This window comes from Saccostrea cucullata, unplaced genomic scaffold, assembly GCF_032062105.1.
Source record: "Saccostrea cucullata isolate Sc308-1 unplaced genomic scaffold, CSIRO_AGI_Scuc_v1 ctg2281, whole genome shotgun sequence".
Taxonomy (NCBI): Eukaryota; Metazoa; Mollusca; class Bivalvia; order Ostreida; family Ostreidae; genus Saccostrea; species Saccostrea cuccullata.
This window is the reverse complement of record NW_026936876.1, coordinates 26,862-43,232: the sequence shown is the minus strand read 5'-3', so window position 1 is coordinate 43,232 and position 16,371 is coordinate 26,862. Positions and strand designations below refer to the sequence as shown.

The following is a 16,371-nucleotide window of genomic DNA, read 5'->3' as shown; positions in this document are numbered from 1 at the left end:
ATATATATATATATATATATATATATATATATATATATATATATATATATATATATATATATATATATATATATATATATATATATATATATATATATATATATATATATATATATATATATATATATATATATATATATATATATATATATATATATATATATATATATATATATATATATATATATATATATATATATATATATATATATATATATATATATATATATATATATATATATATATATATATATATATATATATATATATATATATATATATATATATATATATATATATATATATATATATATATATATATATATATATATATATATATATATATATATATATATATATATATATATATATATATATATATATATATATATATATATATATATATATATATATATATATATATATATATATATATATATATATATATATATATATATATATATATATATATATATATATATATATATATATATATATATATATATATATATATATATATATATATATATATATATATATATATATATATATATATATATATATATATATATATATATATATATATATATATATATATATATATATATATATATATATATATATATATATATATATATATATATATATATATATATATATATATATATATATATATATATATATATATATATATATATATATATATATATATATATATATATATATATATATATATATATATATATATATATATATATATATATATATATATATATATATATATATATATATATATATATATATATATATATATATATATATATATATATATATATATATATATATATATATATATATATATATATATATATATATATATATATATATATATATATATATATATATATATATATATATATATATATATATATATATATATATATATATATATATATATATATATATATATATATATATATATATATATATATATATATATATATATATATATATATATATATATATATATATATATATATATATATATATATATATATATATATATATATATATATATATATATATATATATATATATATATATATATATATTTACTTGGAAAATTTCTTTTAATTGATATTATTATTTCATCAACAACAAAAGGATTAGATTCAAATGAAAAAAAAGATGAAGTATGAAGCGTTGCTTACTTTTTCAGAAATGAATATTTTGTATAATTATGATGTGAAGATTTAGAAAACTTTATATTGTTAATAGTAAGATTTATAATTTTCCATCTCACAATAAATTCAATATATTAGGTAGATATGAAAATAATGTTTACTATCATATCTATTTAATTTGCACTAGAAAACACAATGACGCATTTTTTTTAAATAATCAGAATAACACATTGTTTTCTGTGCTTGTAAAATAGAAATGCATCCACCTTTAAAAGTTATCTTTCCATTATCGTTCTTTAAAAATATTTTTAGTAAAAAAATATGAATTAATTAATTATGAAAATTCTGCATCTGAAATTTCTGAAACAATCAAACAGAAAAAAGATAGATAGATTGATTAATTGATTGTATATTGTTTACATCCGTTCGAGAAATTTTTACTCATATATTGACGTCACCATATACCGGTGAAGGGCTACAAATTTTGAACTTTATTAGGCACTCAATGTCTTTGAGCAGTGAGAGATCTTAATAGGGATGACGCCTCCGTGACATGGGGCTTCTGTTTTTTTAGGTCTCATCCGAGGGACCCGAACCTTTCATTTCAAATGCCGAACGCATAGCAAAAGAACAGTTGCTACCCTTTTTTAAATCGATTTAGGTCAGTCGCGGCCAAGATTAGAACCTCACAATGTCGGAGCGAACGGTCTACCGACTAAACTACTGTGAACAGTAAAATATGAATAAAATGTGTAGATATTAAATCGTTTTCAAACTAAAATGTTTATAGAAAAAATACAAATAAGCGCATAAGATACAGGGATCGACCTCTCATATTCATCAGAGCTGAGGTGAGGTGCTAGAGAGGGTAAAAATCTCCTGCCGACTGGTAACACCCGCCGTGTGATTTTTGTCATGGTCGGGAAAACAGGAAAATCTGCAGACAATTTGATGTGTAAATAATTGGCCCATGGGCCACATCGCTCATCTGAGGGATGTGGCCCATAAATCAATCCAGTATTAAAAATTAAGGCTTTAATGCATAAGTGTAAACTTTTAACGACCATGAAAAAAATCAAACGTTGGGTTAACTATTGCAGGATGCAGATTAACAATACTGTATATAGTAAAATGTGTTGCATGTTCAATAGCCAAATTCCTTTACTTATACAGTAATATACCCTTGTCACCTGCAAACAGAGTTTATATCTCCTAACTGATTCGATAAGCCAGATCATGCTCTACGTCTAGAACAAGTTCTTAAACAAGATAACTTATTGACAAACAAGCCGATGAAGCAAGTATATCAGAAGTCTCGTTTAAAGTCATCATTTCGTGAGGTATGTGGTAGATACAATGACCTTGTCAGCAAATACAATGTATTATTAAGTCAAATGTTGTCTGACTTTTTACATACCGATTGTTAGGCAATATTAACATTTCGAGATGTCGACGGATTTTTCTGTTTTATTTTCGAACGTGACAAGGAGCAGACTACATACCGATTGTTAGGCAATATTAACATTTCGAGTTGTCGACGGATTTTTCTGTTTTATTTTCAAACGTGACAAGGAGCAGACGGCGGGTGTGTAAGGTCGGCAGGGAACGCTCACTCCACCATGGAACCTGATCGGAGCTTTGATGTTTTAGAGGTCCGTGTTTGCCCCGCTCTTATTTTATAAGATTAAATGGAATTCTGAGCTCGAATGCTATTTGTTATCTGCATATATTTCATTGCATGGTTATTAATGTTTAACATTGTATATGAAAGGAAGAGCTAAGAAAAAAATCCACATTTAAACCATTTCTCAAATATTTTGTTGTTCAGAACTCATGAAGTTTCTTCTACACTTCTGTAAATATTTATGAGATAAGTGAAGGAAAACGCTATATCTTTTCTTAATTCCATAAAACACACACGAAAGGTATAAATCATGCACAACAGATAAGAAAAATCAATTTCGAAAGATAAAAAATTTGAAAAGGGGTCAGTCTTAAATCAATAATTCGTATAAGATAGAACACACCAGACTGCGTACGTAAGTACAGCTTTTTCTTGTTTGTACAGTACATACTTTTTATTGATTTTTTCGTATTTTTCTACATAACAACGTGCCTTTTGAAATTATATATCTCCATCAAAAAAATAAATATTTACTTTTTTAATGATATAAAAATAAATAGAATACAAACATGCATATAAATACACTAAAGTTAAAATCTAGGACACAAGGCTTTTTCAGGTAGCTGCATAAACTAGTTATATTGACAAGCTAAAATAAAGAAAACAAAATAAAGAAACACACACAGGCACGCACCCTCACACACACACACACATCCTCTCACACCCCCCTACATCCTCTCACACTCATGATCCCACACAAACCCGCACACCGAAACGCATCCCTTTCATCTCTTATTACAGCCAGGAGGACCGGGCTGCTCTATACATATAAGTTTAAGTGTTGGTGCATGAGGATTGAGGTGAGATAATTACTGTATAGGGGGAAAATAACTCGCGGTGTTAATATTCGCTATATTCACGGTGTTAATAAATCCGTGAAATCAAGAAACAGTGAATAATTTTTTTAAATAATCTCCATGTTTTATTTTGAAATTTAGGAATAGACTACGTGGTTTATACACATGTACCATCAATACATGGTCATTTCAGTAATAACGAGTAGTACTTATCATTCAATTATTATAATTATCACGCTTTACTTTAATTAAAATCGGTAGATAATAACTTGTGTTTGTTCCAATGTTTTAATAGCCAACTCTACACGTTTCATCAATCAAAACACGTGGGCCATGGGTTTTGATTACCCGTGCGTAACTAATGATACCACGTGTATTTGTTACCTGCATAATCATGCATATTTGATTTTATCAAGTTTTGGTTTTAATAAGAAATCATTCAAATAAATATCAAACTTATTTAAGATGTGAAGGATTTTATTTCGTCGAACTACCTAAACACATTTATTTCCGTCCAGTGGTTTAATTTTTAGCCGTATTGTATTGAAGATCTTGGGTGCACATGCACTCGTCATAATAGCATATAGGAAAGTCATTTGCCGTTTAGAATGAAGGACATCAATAACTGTTCTTGTTTAATTAATTATTTATCAAATCCAACAATTTTATATTAACCTACCTTGTTGAAATAAATACATGACGCTTTATGAATGAAGTTAACGTGAAGCTACAAAGACAAGGGAGGTAACTTTTATTATATACCAATTCCGCGAATTCAAGAAACCGCGATCGTGTCAGATGAGAGAAAAACGCGAAAATTACAACCCGTGAAATTAATCCCCTATACAGTATTCAAAATTAAAGGTTTTCTAACCATTAAAAAGATTGTAAATCAGTATGTTCTTTCCCTTTCTAAATTACGAGATACATAATGTTTTAACTTCCAAAAAGTAAATCTGTAAAAATATATGTGTTTTTCATATTTAATATATAACTTGCTTATCATATACTTTCGAAAAAAAAAAACGGCAGGTCGCTTGTTTTTAGAACATCGAATTTTACTTATCGTTTAAAAAGGTACTTCACACAGTTCGTGTTTTTTATTCTTAAAGTAAAATGCATTTTTGAAAATAGGTGATGCATGTGTCTAGTTTCAATTTATATTTTATGCAATCAATTTAACATTTATTTGAGGAATTGATTATGTTTAAAGGGTATCGTTTCCAAAATATTCTTGACTATCATCTCCATTATTAAGATGCATGTCTGTTTCACACATATCGTAACGGTTTGATGATCAAGACTTATTTTAATTGTTTATTCTATTTATTTCCCGGGCGACAATTGATGGTTACATCAATGTTTTCTTGTATATAAATGCACATATATGTATGTCTTATAATCTTGGAGCGTTCGTCCTGTATATTTTTACTTGTAGTAGAGTTTCTTTAGTTATTTCAGATTCCGTATAAATCAAACAAAAGTATGTTGTAGGTTTGTGAAATTGAATACATTGAATATGTGTTACTGTTGAATACTTGATTTATTTCGACATAATTCCGCTCTATAACTATTACCATGTAAGGGTGGAATGTTTCCTAATTTATGAACTTAAAGTTTTGGTAAGAGTAAATTGATTAAAAAATTAATTGAAAAAAAAACTAATCGGGTAAAAAAGTTATTTTTAATTGTCATTCTATTTCTAATGTTTTCATACATCTTTCCACAACAGATTTAATGCTATTCTATTACTTTGTTTTTTATTAAAATAAAATCGCTTTCCCGCAATGCAATATTTTTGTTTTAAAATACTGCTTTGTTGATGAATTTTAACTTTCTTCTAAGCAATTCTTTTTGACTATAAAATGCTTTAATATGATGTCACAGTATCATGCACTTGATGGATATTTAAGGGTAGAGTATTAGGTGCTATTAGGGATTGAAATCCTTAATATTTCTATTTAAATGCTTAATTACAAGATTTTTTTTTTTGCGGCCTAGTGATTCCAATCAAAAGTTATCGAAAACTCAATCTGAGCAGGTTGATTTATTTTCGTATCAATTTGTGAATTTTAATTTCCTTTTTAAAGGACCGATATGAAGATTGAGAAATCCTGAGATAGTAGTTAAAGCTTCTTACCCTAGTGCGACTCTTACGCCTAATACTAACATAATTTGTTCCTTGCTTGTGACTGAACCCAGCATATCTAGTCTAAGGCATATGAATGATTGATTATTGCTGTTTAATCTAAGTTTTACGAAGCCAAATTTTTACCGCTTTGTTGTGCTTTAAGCCTTTGACAGCTCACCCTGAGACAAAATGCTCACTCCCATGGTCTCAACGATGACTTTCATCCTTTAGAGTCCCCCCCCCCTTTTTTTTGATAGAGGGAAAACTAGTTCATATAAACCTAAGACCTTTTACTTTTTGCTAAAATATTCTCCGTGTATGTCTTTTTGCATTTTATTAAAATGTTTCAATAGACCAGCAAACAAATGAAACAATACCAAACTGTAAATGACTCATAACAATGATGAAATTAATTAATGATGATGCAGAAGTGAAAGAGACGTAATTCTCGTGACTGTTCAATAGTCAATCCCTTTTAACATGTTTAAAGAGTATTAAATTTCGGCAAAATGTGTAAGTACCTTCTTCAGACTGCCAATCCAAAACGAATTAGTATGTCTGACATAATATTTCTGCGCTTCATCCCCCCCCCCCCCCCCCCACACACACACACACAATAGCGAATCGACGATTGTTCTCGATTTGACCTGACCAAAAATCTCGGGCTAAATCTAAAGTAAAATTACACCATCGACACGTCTGATTTGGCCTGCAATTAAATACTTTGATAGTAATCCTTGAAATCCAACTTATTTCATTTCAAAACTAAAACATTGGAACAATTCAACTTTATAAAATTTTCCATGACGCATCATCATGACCTTACCGTTTCATCGATTCGACGAGAAGGGAAGAGGAAACAACTAAATATTAGATTATATGCAAATGGACCTAAATTATCCGGAGTGATTGGTTGTGACTATGGGTGAATATCATACATTTATTGCATGATAGTGAGGGAAATATGAAGACTTATTCAGCCAAGAAAAATCATATTTTCCGAGGGCTTCGCCCGAGGGGAATATGATATTTCTTGGCTGAAGAAGTCTTTATGTTTCACGAACATTCATGCAATGAATTGTTTATTTTACCGAAACAAGCAAAACCTTTGAAATAAACATAAACTTTCAAATTCGGCACCGCTCTCAAATTCACTATCATTTTTTACGTAAAGTTACTATAAAACCCTTTGGCCAACACATTATTATCAATTTTGTGACGTAAACAAGGCTATTGTGACGTCTACTTTTCTCGGGAGTTTTCGTTTAACGAACGAGAACTATTTTGCGGGAAAATACACTAGTTGTTCCGAAGAGGTGAAATATGATGAAAAGCGTGCCGACTGCCTTGAAATATGAAGTTTTACAGCCCGATCACGTGATAACCTAGAACAAATCAGATAACTCTATTTGTAGAATATTTATAATGTTCTATATAATATATTTATAAAAATAGGTATAATAAAATTATATATCTGAAAGGACTTAAGATGTCCAGAATGGAGGGACATAGGGTTTCTGAAATAAACTAATTTATCCGAGAACAGGCTCGTATAAGTGGTGATATTATATAATGGGAATATTAAATATATCTTTCAATTTATATTTTGAAACATGTTTTACTTTTTCATTCCACGGCCATTGTCAATAAAAAAAATATAATAAAGTTTAAAAGTGAAGATAAAATGTACATTTCTTTCGCCTGAGTGTTGAATATTTTAACCAATATCTCAAAATTTACATAACTATCTTCAACGCTTTCTATCATTATTTTGGATAAAACCGTACTTTCCAGCGATCAGCAAATAAGTTGCAATAACTTGGTATAAAAACATTTTTAAATGAGATTTTAAAACCTAAAATGTCAAAAATTATTTTATGGGATTTTTTTTTCAATTATAGATGTTATTTAATATATTTTACATGAAATAAGATACTATTTATTGCAATGATTTGGTAAAATAAACTAAAGGTTAAGTGATAAATGAAACATGTGGGGAAAACGAACAGTATTTAAGATTAAAGTCCATTAAACAATACAAAACAGGAGCAGAGCAAACACGGACCTCCAAAAAACATCAAAGGTGGGATCAGGTGCTATGGAAGAGTGAACATCCCCTGTCGACCGGTCACACCCGCTGTGTTTTCCTTGTCATGATAAATAATTGAAAAATCCGGCCTCAATTCAGAGTATAAAAAATTGACTAACAATTAGTATGAAAAACGTCAGTAAGCATTTGCCTAAATGATAAATTGTATTAGCTGACAAGGTCTTTGTATTACGAAATGATGACTTTAAATCTAAATGTTACACTGAAGTGCCAAAAGATAAAGTTCGTTGAACCGTAGCTCATTGAAATACACAATTATCTGGGTGATTTTGAGCAATTCTTTATAAGTAATATAAAATAGACTTAATAAAGCAAAAGCTAAGAGATCTATGGTCCTTATAATGAACATTTAGCAAATGAAATAAAACTCGAAATTGGGCTGTGGTTTGGCTGGCTTGTTCCATACCAGTTGTTAGGCCTACTTCATACTGTATTTGACTACGGAAACTTCCGTCTGCATGACCAATTCATAGGGCTAACAGCAGGTGTTACACTATACTTAGTAAGTAGGTAGGTAAGTAAATTTTATTTAAAGTTGGCATTGTATACATTGCATAACAAGAAACACGAGCTCTGTAGAGCTCTTAAACCGACTATCACTAGAAAACATTAACAACATAAATTAAACATGCAAAACACATGTACATATATATACATACATATGGCAGATAAAACAATTTTTTAGAATTGATAATTTTTTAGAATTAGTTAAAGAAAAAAAAAAGACAGAATTGAAAAGCAATATGATTGCATTAAGAGGAACAAAAATAATATAATGTGATTATAAGATAAATAAATAAAAGTCATATGACAGTAATATATATCAAGCACTACGTTTAACCCATAAAGTTAGATTAAAAATAACTAATTGTAATAATAATAATAATATATAATAATAATGATGATAAAAACAATAAATAAATAAATTTAAAAGTTTAGAAAATTAAAAAATTCACACAGATATAGCTAAACCAAATTGAGAAAGAAGAAAAAAAAATTATATTCCTCATCAATACACATCCTGCCTAGTGATTGGGTCAGTCCCTTCCTACATAGGTAAGATATGCATTGTTGTGAGGGTAAGGAGAAAATTCTTCAAGAGGCCAAATATTGAAAGAAATATTAATTGATATGTTGAAACATGTTTTACCATTTCATTCAACGGCGATTGTCAATAAAAAATACAATAAATCTTAGAAATGAAGAAAAAATGTACATTTCTTTCGCCTTACTATTGAATATTTTAACCAATATCTCAAAATTTACATAACAATCTTCAACACTTTTTGTCATTATTTTGAATAAAACCATATTTCCAGCGATCAGCAGATAAGTTGCAATAACATGATGTAAGCAAATATTTTTTAAATGAGATTTATAATCCTAAAATGTCAAAAAATTATTATATGGGATTTTTTTTTCAATTATAGATATTATTTAATCATTTTTACATGAAATAGGATACTATTCATTGAAATGATTACATTTGGTAAAATAAACTAAAAGTTGATTGATTGATGAAACATGTGGAGATAACGAACAGTATTCTAGATCAAAGTCCATAAAACAATACAAAACAGAATCAGAGCAAACACAGACTTCCAAACCATCACAGGCGTGATAAGGTGCCACGGGGGAGTGAGAATCCCATGTCGATCGGTCACACCTGCTGTGTGCTTCTTGTCATGATAACTAACTGAAAAATCCGTCGTCAATTCAGAGTATAAATAATGGACTAACAATTAGTATGAAAACCGTCAGTCAGCATTTGCCTAAATGATAAATTGTATTTCCTGACAAGGTCTTTGTATCGACCATAGAACTTACGAAATTATGACTTTAATCTAAATGTTACACTGAAGGGCTAAATGATGATCAAGTTCATTGAACCGTAGCTCATTAAAATGCACAAGTATCTGAGTGATTTTGAGCAATTCTATACAAGTAATATCAAATACACTTAATAAAGCAAAAGTCAAGAGATCTATCGTCGTTATTATGAACCTTTTAGCAAATATAGCACAAAATGGGGCTATGGTTTGGCTTGTTCCATACCAATTGTTAGGTCTACTTCATACTGTATTTGACTACGGAAACTTCCGTTTGCATGACCATATCTTAGGGCTAGCAGCAGGTGTTACACTATACTATTCCTCCAATTTCAGGGGCTTCGTATTTATGCTCTCTTTTCATATTTGTATTGTTTTAGATAGATCACAATTTGTTATCGTCTTCTTTTTCACTTAAAAATGTTTTATTCATCAATGACTTTGTTTAAGAATAACCATCAATGAATCAATCGTGTTATGGAATAAAAATCTCTCAACTGTTAAATAACTGATTTGGCAAAGTTAAAGATGTCATGACGTTTTTGCTACATAGTTATTACCCCTAAAATTAAAATTAAATTAAAATTAAAATTAGGGTGTTATGTTTCTTGTGAGTTTCAGTAAATATTGAAACACAGAATGATAATATGGCATTTGCTTGTTTTAAACCAAAAATAAAAAATGACTTGTCTAAGCATACTATTATCCTTGATTGGCTTGCAATGTAAACAGGAAAATAAAATCAGGCAGGAGTTAAAATATCTCCACTATTTTAGAGTATTCTTGCTTCCCTCTTTTGTAGTTGAATAACTTTTCTAAATAGGTTTGATTTTTAACAATACACCAAAGTGTGCAACAGTAAGTTAAGAAATACAATACCTTAGGTAATGCATTTGGCGGCATAAAATAACACACCCTCTTTAGCCCAGGAAGCTGTCGTACAATTTCTTAAATAAAATCGACATAGCTATCCAAGAATATTCAAATATCAATATAAAACCAAGTAATTGAGCCCGTTTGATAAATTCCTTTTTCACACCATTAAATTAAGTAAAGATTTCATCATTTCTTGTACCTTTTAGATGTTCCATTAAGCATACACTTCCTTTTTATGGAGATTTATACTGAGTTTTGTTCATCCATTGACTAACTAATTAATTGTACATTGTTTAACGTCTCTCTCGAGAATTTTTCACTCATATGGAGACGCCACCACTGCCGGTGGAGAGCTGCAAATTTTGTCCTATGCTCGACACTCAGCGTCTTTGAGCAGGGAGGGATCTTTTTCGTGCCAGCACCTACTGCGACACGAGACCTCGGTTTATACAGTCTCATCCGAAGGACCAGACTTCACGTCCCACAGTGGAATTCTAACCCGTGACGTAAGAATCAACTCTTTACGTCGCGACTCTAGAGCAGACGCTCAAACCACTGCGCCACGCGGACGACTGTTCATTCATTGAATACCCAACTCGAGATCTTCCTGAAGTTTTTTCTCAATAACGTATATATCTATATTTATCACTTACTTATTACTTATTACATATATCGTATGCTTTGTAACTTTGTAACATGTAAAAGGACCTTATTGGAAATAAGCATACTGGCTTTCAAGGGCTATCCTTTGGTTTAGGCATATTTAAAATAAGATATTTATTTGAATTATACAAAAAAATATTAGTAAATTTGTTTTATAACTTTTCTCTTAAATTGTGTACATTTATAATTTTTATATTGTGTTAAATACTCACACCTCAATGTTCATGTACATTGCATAATGCCGATACCTGAAGAACAATTATTATTATTTTTATTATTATTATTATTATTTGTTCTGCGAAGTGTTGTCTGCATACATTGTAACCAAAGAGAATTTAAGACACTTTGAATAGTCGTTAATATATAGATTCAAAATTTAAATAATTGACCATTGAAGGACACCTTAAGTTATATTTTTTTTTTCTCGAGACAAAATGCCTCCCCAACTGACACATTGCTTTCCGTTTGAGAGATAAGATTGATACCTTTTAAAATTATTTTAACAAATTTCAAACAAGTTGAATTTTTGTTAAAGATATTTGTGATTGACTGTATTAAACGCCTTAAGCGGGTCAAGACACAAAATTCCTCATGTCATTTTCCAATCAACGATGTCTTAATTCAAATCTATAAGACTGTTTAGCGCAGTCACATAACTGACTTGGCCGAAAACCTGATTGACATTCAGTTGATAATTTGTTCCTTGATAACTATTTATAAAAAGAATTAAAAACATCACTTTTAATAATTTTGCTGATACCAAGCAAAATAGATGCAGATTTGTGGTAGTTTACTAGATGTTAATTATCCACTTTGTGCAGTAAAACTACTGGGGCTCTTTTTCAGGCTTAACATACGAGGGACGTTCAATAAATAATGTCATCGGGGCTCGGAAAGAAGCAAAAGACGCTTTTCAATGATTTAGTATTCATGATTTTACTTATTAATCTCTTTCAATTAAAACAGATGTCCGTAAAATTTTTCATCTAATTGTTGATAGTAGTTAGAACTCATTTATGGGTATGACCCTTAGTATACTGGAAAATGGCAGATCCAGTGATTTCCTGGACTTGTTTTTTTTTTCTTTCTGAAAGGTGGTATTTCAAGTTTGGAAATATAATCAAGTCAAAAGGTCAAAGATCTGGCGAATATTGTTAATATTGTTGAAAAATATTAACTTTCTCTTTATCCCGAAAATCCCTTTACTCTTCAGGGGTGCGGGTTTGGACGCTGTCATGAAGAAACTTAATGTTGCAGATTCCTGATTCTAATCCTTCCTCTAATAAACCTTTGAATTTTTTAGGCAAAAAAATTGCTTTCTAGACCTCCTGACATTTAACTGCCTCCTCGAATACGAAATCGAACAATAGTACCACTAATATTTAAGAAAATTGCATATAAATCTGTCTTTCCGTTCCTGCATACCTTTGCTCTTCTCGGACCATCGCTGTTTTTATCAAGTACATCTTATGGTAAATTTTGTATTGATTGTTTTAAGGAATTGATTCATGTTCCATTATCTATTTGAATACGAAACAAACAAGGATAACTACAATTACTGATATTTTAAAATAATTTTTAAGACATTCCTAAACGCTGTCGTTTTCACTCATTTTTCAAAATATAGGGTGATCTTTGAGTACCAAGCTTTTTTACCGTCAAACGTTTCTTATAAACATTGTAAAATACTTCCGATATGATGTCTATCAAAATTGCTATGTGTCTTAAAGTCAGTCATACATCATCAGATATTATTTGTTGAAACTGGGCAAAGAGTACATAAGTTGTTATAATTTTTGTTGGCAAGGACGGTACCAATTTTTGATGCCCATTATATATTTTTTTATCAATAAAATCCACTTGCTTATTTGTCAATAAAACAGGCATTGGTTGATGTAAATATCACATATTTCAGTTAAAATTTCTTTGGGATTTTTAACACGTTTTACAGCAGCTTTAATGAAGCTTTTATTTTCACTCTAGTTTACTGAATGTTTACCATTCATTTATAATGCAGTGTCTCGAATATCCCTTGCTTCCCAGATTCTCACCATGAAACTATGTGATGAAAAGTGGTCACATAAACTGTTATAAATTCATTAAAGATCCAATAATTTCTCTGTTGAATGTCATCGAGCTAATGACATTATTTATTGAACACCCCTCGTACGTACATGATGGTGTTCCTTTTCGCATTACGCAAGAATCTGAACTCTTCCTTGCTCCTTTTTTTAATTATTATGTAACGTTTTTCTCTAATAGGTGTTTTGTTGATACCCACGTCACAAAATATTGTGGATCCCGTGTATAAGATAGGAACTTTAGATCTTTATAGATCTAACATCAGAACAACGACAAAGTTTGTTTCAACGAGTGTATTAATAATATCCAAACGTAGTTTACAATCCAGTACAAGCAATGTATATCAACTCACTAACTCTTTCTCCTTATATACCCTGTCTGACACCCAACGTGATTTAGGGCACCTAGTTAGGGCGTTAGGCTCCATCATTAGGGCACCTATTAGGGCAATCGGCTCCAAGTATTAGGGCCTCTGCACCATTGTTAGGTGTCAAGACACTTAATACATTTATAGCATCTGATAAGCGCCATATTAATTACGACACTAATTAGACTTCCAAGATTAGGGCACTAATCAGGCTCCAAGATTAGGGCTTATCAGATAAACCCTATATAATTTCTTATTTCTGTTTTACTTATAACAATAACATATTTTCATGTAAAACAAAAACATTACATTGGTCCCTCCTTTTGAAACATGACTTCCATTGTCATTAATATTTAAAACATGAACATGAGTTATATGTAATGTAAAAGCAAGTTACAAAAATATAGTAAAAACCATAAATGGCATGAAAATTATCTAAAACATGTAATAATATCATTTTGTAATTCGCACATTATAACAAACAAAATGCCAATACACAAAAGCCAAACAACATCAACAAAAAGACAAAAAGTAATACAACGAATTTTTTTTTTCAAATAAAAAATGTTTCTAGATTAAATCAAAAGTCCATGTAGTTTATACTGGTATTGGTCTTGAGATTTCTCCAGCCATATTTTAAGCACTTCCTCTTCCAACTTCTTTTTCCTGTTTTGGGTTTTTATTCCCTCAGTTTTAGGCCGTCTTGAACCGACTGACACCTGGCCTCCGGCATCAGTCATCTTTAGTTTAAATAATTCCTGACAGTTCTCTTTTCAACACAATTCTGGTCTCGAGAACTGCCTCTTGGTTGAAATCCTCCTCCTTCTTTCTGGTTCCATGGGTTGTAAGGGCGTCCCCTCCTCCCTGGTCCTATACTGGTACAATGTACTTGGGCTTCTCCTATTTTTAAAGATACTGTTGAATCCGTCACCCGCGCTTGGGGATTTGGCAGTATCCGCAGCTGCTATTTCATTATTCCATTCCCCATATTCAATCTCATACACAGCTGCTATTTCATAAATTCCATTCCCCATATTCAATCTCATACACAGGCCTATAGCCTGGTTTTGTCTCCTTTGGCAATTCTTTTTCCCCAATCCGCAAGCACTCTTCTTGCATTGCATTAAGAACTGCTTTTTGAAGTGTCCTAAGTCTGGTCCGTTTCACTGCGAGTCGAAAATCCTCGGATTGTCCACATTTATCAAAGAAGGACTGTATAGCATTTTCTTCAACTAATTCTGGATTTCCTGGATAGGCCCTTCGGTACAAATCTTCGATGGCCTGTCCTAAATCTCGCAGGGACTCACCCGGTAGTCTTCTTCTCAATCTGGCGTCTGCAATATACCTTTCTTTCATTGCAGAATGCCCGAATCTTTGGTTCATCTTATCCTTAAGTTGCTCATAGTCTTTCTGTACAGTAAGGGGCATTCCATATGCATAGCTCTCGGCTTGTCTTCGCAAGGTGCTAAGCAAAACTCTGCGAGATTTCTCGGGTCCCCATGAGTTAAGTTCTGAGATGTTTTCAAAATAGTGTAAAAACTCATCCCAAACATCATCATTGGCCCCTGAGAAGGTCCTCCTTACTGGATATTCGTTGGTTCGTTGACCAGCATTTGGTGTCATCGCAGTTATGATAAGGCTGTGCGAATGTTTAAAATGTCTTAAAATTATGCATTTTATATTTTGAGCTAGATTTTAATTTCAAAATGTGATCCTTGTTTGAAATTGCAGTCAACTTGAGATAACAGTTTAATCAGTTATTATATTACAGCATTTCTGTGATGACAGATGACTGTGTTGATCACGTGACAGACATTTTTGATATTCTTAAATGTTGCACAAAAATCGCTTCGGCACAAGTGCAAAACAATATTATTGTGCAAAGTTTGGTACATAGATCAATTCATCGTGATCCCTGGTACATAAAAAGTGCTGGGGGCAAGTTTAATTTTTACTTCTTAAGAAAATATGTTACGATTAATTAAAATTACAAGCGTAAGAAGGGGTATTTTCCACTCCTTATCGCGATTTATACAAAATTGGATAAACTACATACGATCCCCCAGCAACATTCAGTTGGAAGACAGACTTCTCTTTAAGATCCACACAGAATATCTTCAATTTATCCTTGTCTTTCACTTGTGCCAGTCCAATATAAACACGATTCATAAATTCTAACTCTGTCTTTGGAAATGTAAGGGGGGCGTTTCAAACATAATTTTTTGCTATTGCTTGAATATGTGCATATAGGACAAGCAAAAGGAAAAGAGATATTAAAATATCAATTGTTAAACATTATGACAGCACACACGAGCTTAAAAACACAACCCGTACTCTTGAATTAAACACAAGTCCCCATCATAAATCTACATGCCGTGTAATAATTATGACACTTTCCCCGTCATGTCAGCTCAAGTATACAGTGACTTGACGTCATGTTCTATTATGACGTCATATCTAGGTAGTTCAGAGAAGTTACTACAGTTTGAACAGTTTGATATTTTACGGACAGCCTTATCCTCGCTGCGATAGGACTGTTTGTAGGTGTCCCGTCAGTACAGTAGTAGGAAATTCAAAATTGTACCCAAGTCCCTGAGGAGACGGATTACCCAAATGAGGAGTAGTGCGTCCAGATTGCCCAGAAACTT

The 16,371-nt window shown here is 30.6% G+C and overlaps 1 protein-coding gene across 1 annotated transcript in view; it reads left to right on the top strand.

Moving 5' to 3' along the window:
- The first annotated feature begins 3,208 nt into the window (after window positions 1-3,208).
- LOC134246788 (GTPase IMAP family member 4-like) overlaps window positions 3,209-16,371 on the top strand; it is a 35,442-nt gene continuing 22,279 nt past the window's right edge. Inside the window, exon 1 of the mRNA XM_062729145.1 lies at window positions 3,209-3,223. The gene's annotated coding sequence lies outside the window, so the exon portion shown is untranslated. The remainder of the gene's footprint in view (window positions 3,224-16,371) is intronic.